Source organism: Zonotrichia albicollis, chromosome 6 (assembly GCF_047830755.1).
Source record: "Zonotrichia albicollis isolate bZonAlb1 chromosome 6, bZonAlb1.hap1, whole genome shotgun sequence".
NCBI lineage: Eukaryota > Metazoa > Chordata > Aves > Passeriformes > Passerellidae > Zonotrichia > Zonotrichia albicollis.
Window position 1 is genome coordinate 15,629,629 of NC_133824.1, and position 15,256 is coordinate 15,644,884.

Here is a 15,256-nt window from a genome sequence, read left to right on the forward strand (position 1 = left end):
CCTCCTCCTCCTCCGCCTCCTCTTCACCCCGGTTGCCGTGGCAACCACGGCTGCTGCAGCAGCAGCAGCACTGTTTACCTGGCCTATTTATTTTCCTTTTCAATATCCTTCCCTTCCCCCAGCTGCTCTCACCTTGGCATGATATTGGCAAAGCACTCAGCAGTTGTAAAAGGGATGAATTTTTATGACTCTGAGGAGCACAATGCAGTTCTCCGTTCTACTTTATCATCCAGTTTGTTCATTTAGTTGATTTGTTTCTGAGGAATCATTGCCTATAAACAATAGATAGTCACCAACTAGGTCATGCTCCAGACATGGAGGAGGACCTGTCATTCCAAAAATACAGGTCTCCTTCATGTGGTTTAAGTGTGCCTGTACTAAGATGCACATTTTCTTCTTATATATTGCCCAGGAGTGCCAACAGGGAACTTATTCCAGGTATGCCATCATTTACAAGCTGTTAATCTCACAAGACTCCTGGAACAGTATATCAGGTGCACCAGCATTTCTTTCAGGTCCTCAGCCACATTTGTAAGGGGTGTTGAGGGTTCAGTGTCTTACAGGGACCAGCTGCTATGGAAGGAACAGTGACCGGAGTCATCTCCCAGTAGAAGGCCTTTGCAGAATGTTCACCATGGCTTCCAGCTGCATACAATGAGCAGTTCAGTTTCTGGCTCTTCCCAGTTCAACAGCACTTTCAATCATCCTTGCAATCTTCCCAAGGGGCAATGCAGTCTTGTCCCATCTCTTTTCTCACACTGCTTTCATTGCCTGAAACTGCCTTCCCATTCCTAGGCAGGATGACAGTCATGCTGCAAAGACCAAACAGTAGATAAATGAACAACATTCAAGGAGTAGCTCATTTTCCTCCCCCTGAATGTGTTATTTTTTGTGCTGAATCATCCATCTGCTGATTCTCAGTATAGGATCCTCTGCTGAAAAAGGCTTTGTGCAGGATATGAAATATAAGATATACAAACAAAAAATATTTCTTAGAATATAATACAGGTGTCCACCCTGTCTGAAAAGTCTTCCTGGCTTCCTTTTAATTGAAATTCTTCACCCAAGTCTCACATTCCTGATTCTTTCCACTGTAAAGCCATCAAACCCTCCCAGGAGACTCACAGTTTTCCTCATAATTCAGTATGATTGATACAGGATGTAAAAAATCAGTTGATGTTATCAAGAACATATTATCTCTCCTTGAAGCAAAGCATTATAGGATAAACTGTGGAAATTGCTACTGCATGATATTAGGGAAGCAAATACTGTATTTTAAAGAAAAGAGAGACATCTGTAAGAAACAGAAAAGCATTTGGAATTGGGTGAAGGGAAGTTCCAGCCCCTAGTGCTAGGAGGCACAGAAGGACTGGGGTCAGTGAGAAGTCCTGCTTAATCCTTACTGCCACACTGGGAGTATTACAGAGCCATCATCCTTGCCTCTGAACAGTTTGGCTAATGTCACTCTGTCAGATACACGACCAAGTGCATCCAGCCTAGAGTGTCCCTTTATGCAGGAGCTCAGATCCATGATTGGCTGGGCCATGGATTCATTGAGAACGAGCAAGTCTTGGACAGACTCTGCAAAATGAGCCTGGAATTGGGTGCTCAGCCACTACCCCATGTGAGGGCCCCACCTCACTGGGGGACAATTGCTTCAGAGCACCATGAGATAGAGGTACATGCTTGACTGGCTGGAGCAGTGGTCTGATGTGACACGGCAGGACTATGGTACTAATGCAAATTGTTAGTAATTCTTAATTAATGGAATTGTTGTGCCTGTAAGGCACTTAACACTCTGTGGGAACAGAAAAGAGCCCAGACCCTGCCCTCAGGAGCAGAAGATCTAAAAAGGCAAGCACAGACCAATAGTGAAAGGAAAATAATTAATATAGAAGGAGTGTAATGAGAAGCAGCACAGGGTTTTGCAGTCACAATTTATGTCTGGTTTTGCAAAGAAAGGCTTGTGTGGTCACAAGATCTTTGGTGGGGGGAGAGTGTATGACATCATAGGTCTGTCCAGATGCATGTATGATTTTTGATACACTGGTCAACTGAAAGCAAATTGGATGGGTGGGAAGCTGGTTCAGATACACTTAATTTCACTGAAACAAAAACCAAGAGAAGACCCTTCTCCTCACCTTGGAAGTAGGTTGCAACAGGACTATTTTCTCAGACTTCAGAAAATTCACACAGGCTGCAGCTCTTAAAAACACATGGAAGAAAGAGCCTTTAACTGGTGTTTGGAATCAATAGAACACAAAACTGTAGGAGATCAGACTACCTTAGCTGCAGAAAGCTGACCTGAGTAGAGATGCTGCAAAAGGTGGAGCAGAGTGGTATTAGAGAACGGCATGAAAGGGTGTGAGGAGACTGACAGGGCTAGCAAAAGCTCACAGTTAGTGAAGGAGACAGGGAGAAGCATACTGGAAAAGACGAATGCGCAGTCTTGCACAGGTGACTTTCATTGTAACAAGTTCCTTAAACTCAGTTAAGTAGGAAGTAGTAGACAGATTCAAGCCACATGACAGTGTGCTGCAGAGATGACCTTTCTAGCTCCATTTGCTGTGTACTGCAGAGAGGAGAGGTGCACGTCTGATCTGGGATATGAATGCTATTGTAATAAAGATGAGAGATGCAGGGCCCTTGATACAATGGCTATAGGAACAAAGATCTTGTGAACACTGGATGTGAATAAAAATTAGTTTGTCCACAAATTGGATGGGTGAAGTACGAGAGAGACAGGAACTACAACAGGGCTGGCTGTGGAGTCTACCAGAAGAAAATCAGTGAGCAGCAAGAGCAAGAAAGATTAGGATTTAATTTTTATCCAGCATTTTAATTAATGGCAAGATGCGCAAGAGGGAGCATGCATTCAGGATACCAAATGACAGTCTGACCCAGCCCAGCCTGTCTTTTCCACAAAACGCTGGCGTTTCACTAAGCACACGCTGCTGCGCTGTTTCATCAGACACGCCGCTCTGGGGTGCATCATATGATATGGCAGCCGCTCAGGCAGGCGGGGAGCAGCGCAGCCTGTAATTTCCTGGTCATATGTAACTGGGTGGGGAAGCGCCTGATCCTTGGGGTGAGTAATGCTGGAATCACACCATGAGGCACCCTGCTCTTTGCTGTTCGAGGCAGCTGAGGTGTTGCTCTTGCTGTTCCGGCAGACATTCCCCATGGCATCCGAATGCACTTACGCTCTGCTACACTTACACACCCTCCTGTAACCTGTTTCGCTGCGCACACCCGCTCACTTTCCCACGTTCCCAGCCTTTTGCCGGCGGTCGCCGCTATGAGGACTGGGGATCCGAGGACGGCACGCCGGCTCTCCCCCTGCCGCGGGTGTGCAGCAGGTCGGTCCCCGCCGCCCTCACAACGCAGGGCCCTCGCTGCAGCGATTATCTGGGAAAAGCTCCGGGCTGCCGAGGGAAGGGGAGCGGCCTCTCCCGGCAGCTCTGCCGGCCTGCGCGGGACCGGGGGCACCGCCTCGCTCCTCCCCGCCTTCCTGCAATGGCGGCAGCCGCAGCCTCCCCGCCGGGCTGCCTGCCCAGCAGGCCCCGGCCCTGCCACGACCCTCTCCAGGCGGAGAGTACTTGTTTTTTTTTTTTTTGTTTTTTTTTTTTTTTTTTTTTTTTTTTTTTTATTTTTACTCTTTTTTTTCTCTTTCCTTATTTTTTCCCCCTTTTCCTGCTCCGAGACATTTTCCTACGTGCATTTTTCTCCAGTCGAGCTAATTTACGAGCTGGGTTTGGCGAGGGCGGGAGTTGCCGACCCCAGCGCGGGGAGGGCGGCCCGGGGCAGGGGGGCTCCCGCTGGGCTCCCCAGCCGGGGGAGCGCACGTCTCCCCGCCCGACATGAGCTGTAATTTCCGGCAGACATTTGAGGGCTGCGACATCTGCACCAAGGCGCGGCAGCTCCCAGCAGCCCCCATGGCCGGGAGCGGGGCTGCCCCTCCTGCCTCCTCCCCAGCCATTTGTGTTTTACTCATTTCCTGCTCCCAGTAATGAGGCCGGCGATGCCGGGGTGGCGGCGGTGCCGCTGAGAATGCAGATTGTTAAACACACACACGCACATGGATGTTTTTGTTTCAGGATGAATTTTTAGTGCTCGCGAAAGGGAGGGACTAAGCGGAGCTCGCTGGAGCCTGGCACAGGACCAGCAAGCTTCCCGGCAGCCCTCTGCCAAAAGAATCCAGACGTCCAGTCCCCCGCCCGGCTCCTGTGGCCCCTTCTTGTCCGCTCTCTTCCCCCTCGGCTCCTCAGGGGCCCCTTTCCCGTGGACAGCACTGCCCGGGGACCCCTTGCTCACCCACACCTGAGTCCCTTCACTGCCCCAGCATAGGGTTCCTCCCGCTGTGCAAACACGCTGCAATCCTGACCCCTGACTCCTTAATCCCAATTTTTTTCTCGGTCGTCTCTGGAATTACTGCAGGAGGGTGGACTGAGGCTGTGAGATTCAAATCCTCAGAGTAGAAAACAACTAGAGGCCAAATAGATTCATTGCACTAGTGACTTGAACTAGGTGAAATGTCGACAGAATTACTCAACACCACAGCCTCAAACTCTCAGTACAGAAAATAAACAAACCTTCTAGTGATGTTTTGTATAGTCTCCAGCCCAGCCCCAACCCACTCATCTGTTTCATTCCCCAAGGGACCAAAGGGACGTGGGTCTCCTGGCATGTGACTATCTTCCCCTACACATCTGCCACGATGAACTCTGCCATTTGTCTCCTGTTACAGTGTACTAACAGGATTCTGCGGGTTTTGTTCAGTTTTCTTCTGTTTTGATTTGGTGTTGTTTTTGTTTTTGTTTTTTTTTCTTTAATTTGTCGTTAAAGAAAAAAGAGAACAAAAAAACTTTCTTGGCTGCAGCTATCAGCTAATTTTTGGTTGCTTTCGAATGCCAAGGCCAGCAGGATCCAGGAATTCATCTACTGGTGCCAGCAAGAAAGCACTGACCCAAACAAGGGAGCCAGAACTTGGGCTGCAGTCCTTGCCAGGGATCAGCAAGAGGCCAGAGAGCCCATGCTGCTGAGTCATCACCGCTCCAGCTGCTACAAGCCTTTTCTGGGGACGCGGCTGTTGCTAAGATTCCTGGGAGCTGACTGATTGCTCCTTCTATAGTCATGTAACACACACACACACTCACACACACACACACACACACACACACACACGTCAAGGAGCAAGGAGCAGCAGCTGGGGCGAGCACACAGCCTGCTGGCCGTGCGCGGCCAGGCTCGGTGCCTGTGCCGGACTTCGTGCCCCGCGGGAGCCGCTGCGCCGCTGCTCGGGGCTCCTTCTGCAGGCACACAGCTACCGCGTTCCCTGGAAGCTGCGTTCATGGAGGCATTTCAAAATTCAAACAGTCCAGGTGCTGATTCTGTACAAAGTTTTCTTTCTGTTTGTACACGTACGTTTCACCGTATTCCCCCCCCCGCCCCCGCATTTAGAGGTAGGGACATGCTTAAAATCTGTGCAGTGCATTCCTTGCAGGGTCACTCTTCGGGCATTCTCGTCATGCAGTAAATAAATACGTTCAGTCAGCAGGCAAGTAAAGTGAGCACTTTCCAGTTCTAGGGCCCACAACTGAAACTGGTGATATTTCTTATTAAGCTCTGTGAGGTTTCATAGTATTCTGCAGTTTCACACACTCCACAGGAAGGGAATGCTTGTTCATGAGCATACTGCATTTTCCTTCTGCCAATTTAATATATTTTAAATTTTTTTCTCCTGTCTTTTATCTGCCTGAGGTACTTGCCTCCCTCAGATGCTGCAGTTACCCTTGTTTCCTGATCCACATTTGACACTCAACATACTACATGTACTCACGCTTTCAAATCTCATGCTATATAATCACATTTAGGTTGTTAAAGCCTAAGGGTGTAGGACCTGTCTTCTCTCTCTGACATTAGACACATCACTGATTTCAAAGGAATAACTAATCATACTAACATTTAATAGTAAAACTAATGATTCCAGAGCCCAGTCTCCTTCCTTCTCTGTTGAGTGTTTGTTGAGGTGCCAGACTGAGAATTACAAATTGCCAAATGAGGATGCAGAGCACTTGAGTTTTGTGGTCACTTTTTTTTTCCAGTAGCACCTTGGAGTCCTAGCTATGGTCCAAGATCACTATATACCATGATACTAAAAAATGGGTCTCTGCCCCAAAGTGTTCACAGTCTAATAATAAAAAAGAGACCAACAGTGGGCAGAGATAGACAGGGAAATTAATTTGTTTTGGCCAGCATGGCAGGAGGTGTTTTTCACAAACAAGTAAACCAACTGAATTTTAGGGCAGTTTCAGGTCAGGAAAGAGAAATTTTCTGAGATCCTTAAAAAGACAGTTTTCAACTCTTTTTTGCAGGGAGAAGATAGGCACCTATGACTGTTTCCAAGAAGGAGCTTTAACTATTGCATAAGGTCAGTAGCACATTTGAATCTACCTCTGACCAAATCAACACCAAGGTGGTCCCTCAGCATATGAAGTTTGTTTATGGAGACAAGTGTAAGGTGTAGCCAAATGCAGACATGGGTAAACTTACCTATTAAGTGTTTTGAGAAAGATTAGAAATCATATACATACCAATACAGAAACAATTAAAGTCTAAATTGCTGAAAGTGGATGCAGGCTATCTCCATCACAGCAAATGCAAGAAACGCCTGAAACACACAACAAAACTGCTAGGAAAAAAGTGCTCGGGGACTGGAAGAAGACACTCGATGTTGACTATAAAGGAACGGTTTAAATGGGATTAGATACAATTTTTCTAGCTTTAATTTATACAGTGGTTTAGGTATTGTAGAAGACAGAGGGGAAGAAAGCACTACACACACACAAAGTTTCTAATTACTTGCATATGCAGACTCAGAAGCTGCTTTTGGCTTGTGGCCTGACAGTATGTCTGCATGGGTGGTGAAAGACATGTATGATGAAGCTCATCTTTCCACTCCATGCAGTCACAGGCATGCTGTGCTTGAAAAATTCTGCAGTTACAACATCTGAATCACTCTTTTTGTTAGCCAAGAGTGGTTTTATGCCCCTGGAGTGACTAGCCCTTCAGAGTACAGGGAAGTCTCTTGGGCATTGCTTTTAGAAGCTCACCACCAACAACACAGTGAGAGAGTACACTCTGACCTAAGATGCTACACAACATCCCCCATTCTCCAATGTGGGGCATTTTGATATCATAAGAACCCTTAGATCTGTTGTAAAGAATCAGCCACCACTTATATTTGAGACACATGTCTGCTGTAGCTGGGATGGATGGCAAGGGATGTCCAGGAGCAGCTTAAGCTGCAGATGACAGGAAATGTTAACAACTGGCTTTGAATAAGAGGTCCAGCTCCACTCCATTCTGAGTCATGCTGTTGTTCAGCCAGTCCTCTCAATACCATCTCTGGAGCAATCAGATCTTCCAAAGTACTGATTGGTGTTGAACCTCCACATTCAAACAAGATAGTAAAGTGGCCCATGAAGAAATCCTCCTGTGCACCTATCTGTCACTGAAATCCAGGACAGGCCTCAGCAGAGGTTCAGGTTTGGTTGTCATATAGAGGGTGCTGGCAGCTGTGTATTCATTCTCCTGGGCTAGCCTGCAGTGCTGGCTTCTAGCTCCAGCTAGCCTCTGCAAAACTTTCTTTCTCCAGACACTAGTGATAATTACAGAGACTCTGAAATTGATCCTTTCTGATTATAAAAATGTTTGTTCGTATGATATGGACAAGGATTGCTGTTTCTTCTGCCTTCAAAGAAGTCATGTGAAGAGCCCCAGAAGGCTTCAGCCTTCCCCCACTACTTTCTACATCAATTCTAGGTCTTTATGTTTATTCTCAAGGCTGCCTGTGAAACTGTTCAAGAATATGTTAGAAAAGCCTCTTTCTTTGCATGTTGTTAGCACTGTTCCTCTGAACCTTAGGATAATGAAAGACAAGGCATTCTGTAAGCAGGGTCATGGCTTTACAGATCACTCTGCTTGAAGATACAAATCTCCTTTCTCTGGCTTTACTGAAGACAGATCTAAAAACAGCAGAGAAAAGACAAGAAGGTGAAAGAAAAAAGAGATGAAAAGAAAGCACGATTGAAAAGAGCTAAAACAGTGAGAGAGAGGGAGTGAGGAAAGAAGCAGCTTGAAAATACAATTAAATCAGTTACAATGAAGAAAAAGGTTTTACCGTTCCTGAGACGTGGGAAAGAAAATCAGCCCAGTGGGATGCCATGCATTGTTCTGCTCTTAGATACTCTAGAGAGAGAGTTTATGAGCATATGGAGAAAGGAATTCCATGCAGTACAAAGAGAGATGCCTATATAGGTGATGTGTCTGTTTATACAACTTAGGCCAGTCTAGCTCTGTACAGTAAATTAACAAAGTCCTATACCAAGGGCTTTGCAGCTGTTTTCTAATGTCATCCATGAGAGCATTTGACTTGATGGCAGCAGGGATCCATGTGGCATTTCACCCCAAATCATAATCTTTTTATGGCATGTAAGTTTTATCTTTTCTGATATTTCTATCCTGAAGCTTTAAAATTACTGTAGTAATACACTCATTTGAAGGTCACCAACACTAAACAAGTCCAATATCTACAGATACTGAGCAATCTCAGGACCACTGTGAGTTTATATCAATGTCAGTGGAAGGAGTCTGTCATGGGGAGAGAAATCCCCACTCCCTTGTGCATGCTTTTGAAGGCCCACCAACCTTTAGTCCAAGAGACTCAATAGGATTGTAATAGGATTGTAATTCATGCAAGTGTCATGCTTTGGTGTCAGTGTCATAAAGGTTTAAAAAAGTGTAGTTAATCATTAATTGGTTTGTAATACTAAAACACATCAATTACAATTAAAACATAAAAATCTAAATAAAACACACATATCTACTATTATTTTATAGCGCAAATCTTTAATGATATCTCAGTCACTGTTACATTCCGTTCTTGAGCTTTCTTCTGACACAGAGCAAGCCCGATAGTGCTGTTTGTAGCACTTCAGCCTTACCAACAGACAAATACTTCCCTAGATTTTCTTTGTGTAAACTACCAGCAGGTTTTATTCCATCTATGGTAGAACCATCTCTTTCTGTTTCTGCTATTCTATATTACAGTCCACCTAAAACTTCTTTCTCTTTTCTGTACTTAAAGTAGTCCACTTGCAAAATCAGGGTGCATCCCCATTTCTCAGAAAGGGTTCAACTGCAAAGTGCCTTGGTAGATTTTAGCATTAGCAAATTCTAGTTTTACAGACCACATTGCATTACATGTAGAGAAAAATTTGAGTATTGTTCTGGAGTAACTCACAGGGTTCAAGTAACAACAGGGCTCCAAGTCAGGAAAGTATTAATCTGGGATTCACAGTGGGTCATGAGAAACTGGTTGATCACATCATTGTTAATCACTTTCTCAGCATTAATACTTGTATGAAAAGGTTAAAGAGAATTAATAGAGAGCCAGGAAGCAGCCATCTTAAAAAGGGGTAAAAGCACACTTTGACATTGTAAGCGAGTCAGCTAGCTTCAATATCTGAAAGAACACTGGAATAAGTTATCAAATAATCAATTCATAAGCACCTAAAGGATATCCAGGTAATCTAGAATAACTTGGCTTCAGTTGTTAAGAACAAATAATGTCAAAACAATCAAAATCCCTTTTTGACAGAGTAACTGCCTAACAGTGAATGGCAAAATAATAGGTATTTATATCTGGATTTCAGTAAGGATTTCAATGTCTCATCTAACCTTCTTAGGACATGGCAGAAATGTGAGGTAAACTAAATCATCATTAAATTGAAGCACGATTTGTGGCAATACACTTTGAAGGAGAAGTTCTCAGTAAGCTGATTGCTATCGAAGGGGTGGCTAGGATTTTAAAAGAAGCCCCCAGGTCTGTGCTGGTCCTACTCAAAGATCAGAATTTGTAAGTTTATGGTAAATGAAGAAATGGCCAAAACCTGGTTTAGTAAAAGTATCCTTTTTTTTGTGTCATAGATTAGACAGAGTTCAGTGAATACTTAAGATAGACTGCCATAGAACAAGAGCAATCTTTGAGAGCCCTTATGGTTCTACATGTCTTTACTTTCTATTTACTTGACTGTATGACTGAAATGAGAATTTTCTGATTAATTTTTTTTATAAGCTGATTTCTTTTCCAGACCTTTGTATCAGTGTAAGAAATGTCTTGCTGGGTCAGATTATTGATTCACCTTGGTGAGTTTTCTGATTCCAGCAGTGCCAGCTGGAGACTGTATTTGGGGAAAGCATGAGTATTCGATCAAAAAGAGATATTACACAAATCAGCATTGCCCTTATAACCAAATCTGCTTCCTTGTGAGCCAGATTGGGGGGGGGGGTGGAGAATAATACTAAGGCAATTATCCTTCTACTTGCTGTTAGGATATCTCATTTTGGAAATTTTGGAAGCACAGGGACAGTGGTTTTTTGTGCAGTTGTTCTTCAGGCTGTTGTTCCTGGAGTAATGAGACTCTGTACTTTCAAGCTTTGTTACATGGACACAACCTCATGACAGCAGATAAAAGATGGAAGAATTTACACTTTAACAATTTCAGAAAGCAGTCGTAGAAAATGAACAGCGATATTAGAATTTGAAATTGTCTTGTTCCAATCCTTGACTTTTGTTGCAGTGAATGCTTAGCACTGGCTAGTGGTTAGTTAGTTACTCTGTGCTCTGTGCCTCTGCTTCCTTTAAAATCTGGAAAGTGGTATCTGTCTCCTTCATGGGATATTGTCATTATGAATATAAGATTATGAGATACTCAGATACTGAGGAATAGGCTCTATTTAACAGTCTGATCTAGAGATATATAAAATACAGAGGGTTTCAAGAAGTGGCTGGAATATCTTTTTAAAGGGGAAAAAAAATCCATCTGAGGAGGTTATGAGAGCATTAAGAAAATGAGCAAAATGTGAGCATGACCATTACAAAATAAGAATGTGGAAACATCAGAAGACTAAAAGGAAGCTTTAAGCAGGACATTTTCACAGATGTGGTTATACAGGAATCACATGGGAGTGGGAGAATTCTGCCTAGAGCTGGAAGACCCAGTGTGGACAAACATGTCTTTTCTCCTTTCAAATTCCAAAGTCATCATTGGCTGGTTGTGTGGCTCTGAGTAGGTCATTCTGTGTATGAGACACCATCGTCTCCACTGGTGACACAGGGGTAATGGACCATGACGGGGAGATGAGAGATTACAGATGGGGAGATTACACTAACTGATGTCTGAAACATTGTAAGCTCTTCATGGGGGTGCTCTAGAAGAAGATCAAAAATACCACGATTTGTTAGTCACAATATTGACTAGAAACATTTGGAAGATCATGAACTGCTGTTATTTTAAAACTAGAATGGATGTTGTCAGTGCTGGAAGACAGAGAAGTGACACAGGGACAGTTTTTCCAGTGCAGGAGGGATCGTCTGATCCCTGCAGTGCTGGCGACCAGTATCTGGTATCCTCTTTCTTAAGAATCAGTTGTCAGGTCTAGCTGTGCCTCAACCAGTCCTGGACCACCCAAGGATGAATAGGCTTTTCAGCCTTCCTCCTTTGAGAGGAAGAAGTGCCAGGTGTGATGTGGCTTTTGGAAGGTAGAACCATGTGAACCACTCTGAGAACAGGTAGTGCAATTCCCCTACTTGCAAGGGGCCACTACTCGTGGTGTCTGTCTTGTGGGCAGCATTGGAACAGGCAGCACGTGCAGGAAAGCATGGAGAGACATTGCAGAGCACCTGCAGTGTCCAATCAGCCTTTTTCCAGGTGATTCATTCTCCTCTCTTTACTCTGACTAATCAAAACATGCCTTCAGCTGCTGTTTGAAGAGACAAACCATGGCTATCTGGCACTTCTATAAACCATCTCAGTGAATTAAAAGAACCAGAGTGCATTGTAAAGACCTTTAAGCTACCTGCTTGTTTCCAGGTAATTGAGAGGCTGCCCTTCTGGTAGCCAAGTTGTTGGTCTGGATTCCAAGCATCTTTCCTCTGTCTTCTATCACTATCTTCTAACACTATTGCTTCTTTGTCCCCTTCATTCCTTTTGTAGCTGTCTCACATTTAATATTGAAACTCAGCATTCCTTGGGCAGGGCCCATTCTTTTCTTCTCTGTTTGCACACTGGCTAACACAGAGAGGTACTGGTCCTTGACCAGAACTACTGGGCACTATGCTAATGATTCTAATGGCAGTGTTTAATAATGCTTTGATCTCTGGGCTTGCCGAGGCAGTCAGCTGCTGTAATTGTGTTCCACCCTAGGGCTGAGTATGCAGTCAGCTTGCTCTTTTTGGCTATATCTGTTGATTTGATCTTGGTGCCCCATTCTTATGTTCACCCTGTCTTCAGACTGGCAGACTGGAGTCTCCTAAAGTGGTTTTGAGGGCAATTAGCCGGGCTGCCTTTGGATCCACTCCTTTCACTGGGAATAGCTTGTTGTCCCTTGTATGCTCTACTGCTAGGGTTATCTTCCTCTGTGTTCACACCAGCTCCCAAATAAGGTATTCATATTTCCCTGTTGTGCTGATGTCTTGTCATGATACAGCAGTGGGTTTTTTTTTGCACCAATGAATGTTATTCACAGGTCACTTGTTATTTCCAGGTCCTTATATCCATACACATCTTCTGTTGGTTGACTGGGAATTTCATGTGGAGAAATCAGAAGCAATAAATATCTGAATGACTAGACTGAACATCTCAGCTGATCCAAGGAAGAAATCTGAGAGGCTAAAATGGCATGGATTTGTGTTTCATGTCAGAAATCATACATGCTTGTGCATTTTTTTATTTTTGAGGGGATACACAACCAGTTGCACGTGTAGTTCTGGAAATGACAGTGGACATCCCTGTGCAGCTGTGAGGGAGGCTTGTCCCTTGAGGGACAGAGGGAAACTTCTCAGCAAATGGCTTCCCTAGAGCATAATGCTTCTCCACTTAGTACTTAAATTGCCCTAAAAAGAGAAGTGAAGAAAATTTGTATTTCCATCCCCCTTTTTAAAAAAGTCATTCTAAGGCCATTGCTATTTCCTTGCCAATTGAAGAGGTTTCCATTTGACAATCCTTCCAGGTATCTGAACTGTATCCTGCTGATATCAGCTGTGCTGGCAAAGTCTGAGTGGTGTCACTGGTACAAGCCAGCTAACATGTAGATATGTGAGGCCCTAAAGAGAGGCTAGATAGGTGTGGCCTCTTCTCCCCAGCAAGACCTCCAACACCTTTTCCAGGAGTGGAGTGGTGCCATCTGCATGGCAGGTTTCTGCAGCTGTGGTACCAGTTAGATCCCTATGTAACAGCGTGCCATCGGAAGGCAGAGTGGGAGGAGGCAAGAGTCTGGAAAAATGGGAACTGCAACCCTCTTGCCTTTATTCCAGACTCTCTCCAAGCCACCCAGAACAGCCGCAGTACTGCACAGGTCTCACACCTACAGGGGAAACTAAACTTCTGAGTCACTCCAGGAGGGCTGGACTAATGCAGCAAAGTTTGGAAACTTCATCCCTTCATCAAAGCCACAGAAGTCCAGGGAAGGCCTAGACTGGCAGGATTAGAAATACAAGGGTGTTAGAGATCACAGCAGGAGACTTAACCCAAATTTGGTGGCCTGCCTGAACAAATATGACAGAGAGCTGAGGAATATGATATTTGTGCTTGTGTGAGAACCAGCTCAGTGGAATAGTAATTATCATCTGCTGAAATGGCCAGAGCATGATGGAAAGTCAGGACAGATCTTTTCTAGTTGGAAAATGGGACCTATCAAAAAATGATTGATTGTTTCTCAGGACTTGCCAAGTCTTCCAGGTTATTCAACATCCCTCCAGTTGCAGTAGTGGAGAGGACAAAACCACTCTTGCAGTTAACCTCTGTTCATACTGGAGATCTAGAGCAGATAATATCTTACACAAGGCTTCAATTTTCTTGTGAGGTCTTTTGGGGCATTTACAAGCAAAGCCAGGTTCTATTTTACTTGGGGAAAATGTTTCATGCAGTGAAGAGAATCAAAGATTTCCTTTCTGAGTTCTCATACTCCCATTCCCTCCTCTTGGCACAGCAATCAATACCTCTAGCAATGGATTCAGCCTTGCAGATGAACTGTGGGAAGAGAGCCGAGGTCCAAAAATCTCACTGTGCCAGATCCTTGCTGGCTGGATTCCTTAAGTCTACAAAAGAAGGAAGATCAACATAAAACATCTGAAAAGCAGAACTTGGAACAGTCAGCTTCTTCTGAATACTAAATTCCCAAGGGTTTCTTTTCCAAACAAAATGGGGCAGTTTAGGGAAGAGCCAGAAACTTTCAGTTCCATTTTATTAGTGTGTTAGCAAGAATCACCCATTAGCTCATTCTCATCTTGCTGCTTCACTTAATGGATTTCAGATACATTCTCATATCTACCCTGAGACTAACACTGATCCCTTCTGATCCCTAACCTGTCCTCCAAATCTATTCCTTGCAGCTAGGAAAAGACAGGTGTCTTCCTACAATCTTGGAAGAGATCAGGGATCCAAGTGCATTTAAGTGCTGGTATGCAAATGTTATTAAAGGACAGAATAAACCCTGATGCAGGCTTATACCATTGTGCATAAAGCTGTTTGTTCTTGTGCTGTATTGATGTTTCATTCCCATTTTCTTTTGTTTAATGAAAGGTTTGCAGTCCTTCCCTTTTTGTAAAGGGACTGCAGTATTTATTATGAACATTAAGATTTCCTGGTCGGAGGAGAGTTAATAAGCACATAGTAAACAAGCAAGAACGTGTGTAAACAAAAAAATACTGGTAATTCTTTATTCACTTCAACCAGAGTCCCAAGTCTCTGAAATCTTGGCAACTCCCAAACTCAGAGTTCTTCCCTCCACCGGGATGACACATTAGCTAGTGTATCAAGCAATTACATAGGGTATTTTTTTCTGCAGAGCTGTGACATCACGCTTGGCAGCTCCCCAAGGCACCAGATCCAATTACCTGAGTCACCCGCAAAGGGAAATTGCCAAGAGGCTGTCACTGAATTCAGCTCTGGTGAATGCAAGAGCAGAAAAAGCAAGTGAAATGGCTGACAGCAGACAGGGGGAGGGAGGGGGGAGGGAAGGGAGCAGCAGCAGTTTCTCATCAGAGACGTGGAAGGAGAAATGGATAAGGAAAGGATGAAAAAAAATCCGGGGAGAAGGAGCTAAGAAGGAGCCGTAGGATAAACTCTGTAAGGGGAATTTCCAAGCGTTCCCTCTGTCCTACATAAGGGATGATTGGAGACACTAGATTGAC

At 44.3% G+C, this 15,256-nt stretch overlaps 1 protein-coding gene and 1 long non-coding RNA gene across 5 annotated transcripts in view; one reads left to right on the forward strand and one right to left on the reverse strand.

Annotated features, from left to right (window-relative positions):
• The window catches only part of ANGEL1 (angel homolog 1), a 113,097-nt gene that overhangs the window by 34,425 nt on the left and 63,416 nt on the right, over positions 1-15,256 (forward strand). For 2 of the 4 annotated variants that reach the window (XM_074542573.1, XM_074542576.1), the window contains exons 1-2: positions 2,996-3,088; positions 6,375-6,430. The gene's annotated coding sequence lies outside the window, so the exon portion shown is untranslated. Of the gene's footprint in view, positions 1-2,995; positions 3,089-6,374; positions 6,431-15,256 lie in introns of those variants that run through there. The other 2 variants (XM_074542574.1, XM_074542575.1) reach the window with 1 other exon arrangement.
• Positions 4-4,562, reverse strand: LOC141729336 (uncharacterized). The gene is made up of 3 exons (XR_012580726.1): positions 3,220-4,562; positions 2,142-2,205; positions 4-812 (listed from the first exon to the last, which is right to left on the reverse strand). It is a non-coding gene; the product is annotated as an uncharacterized LOC141729336 (long non-coding RNA).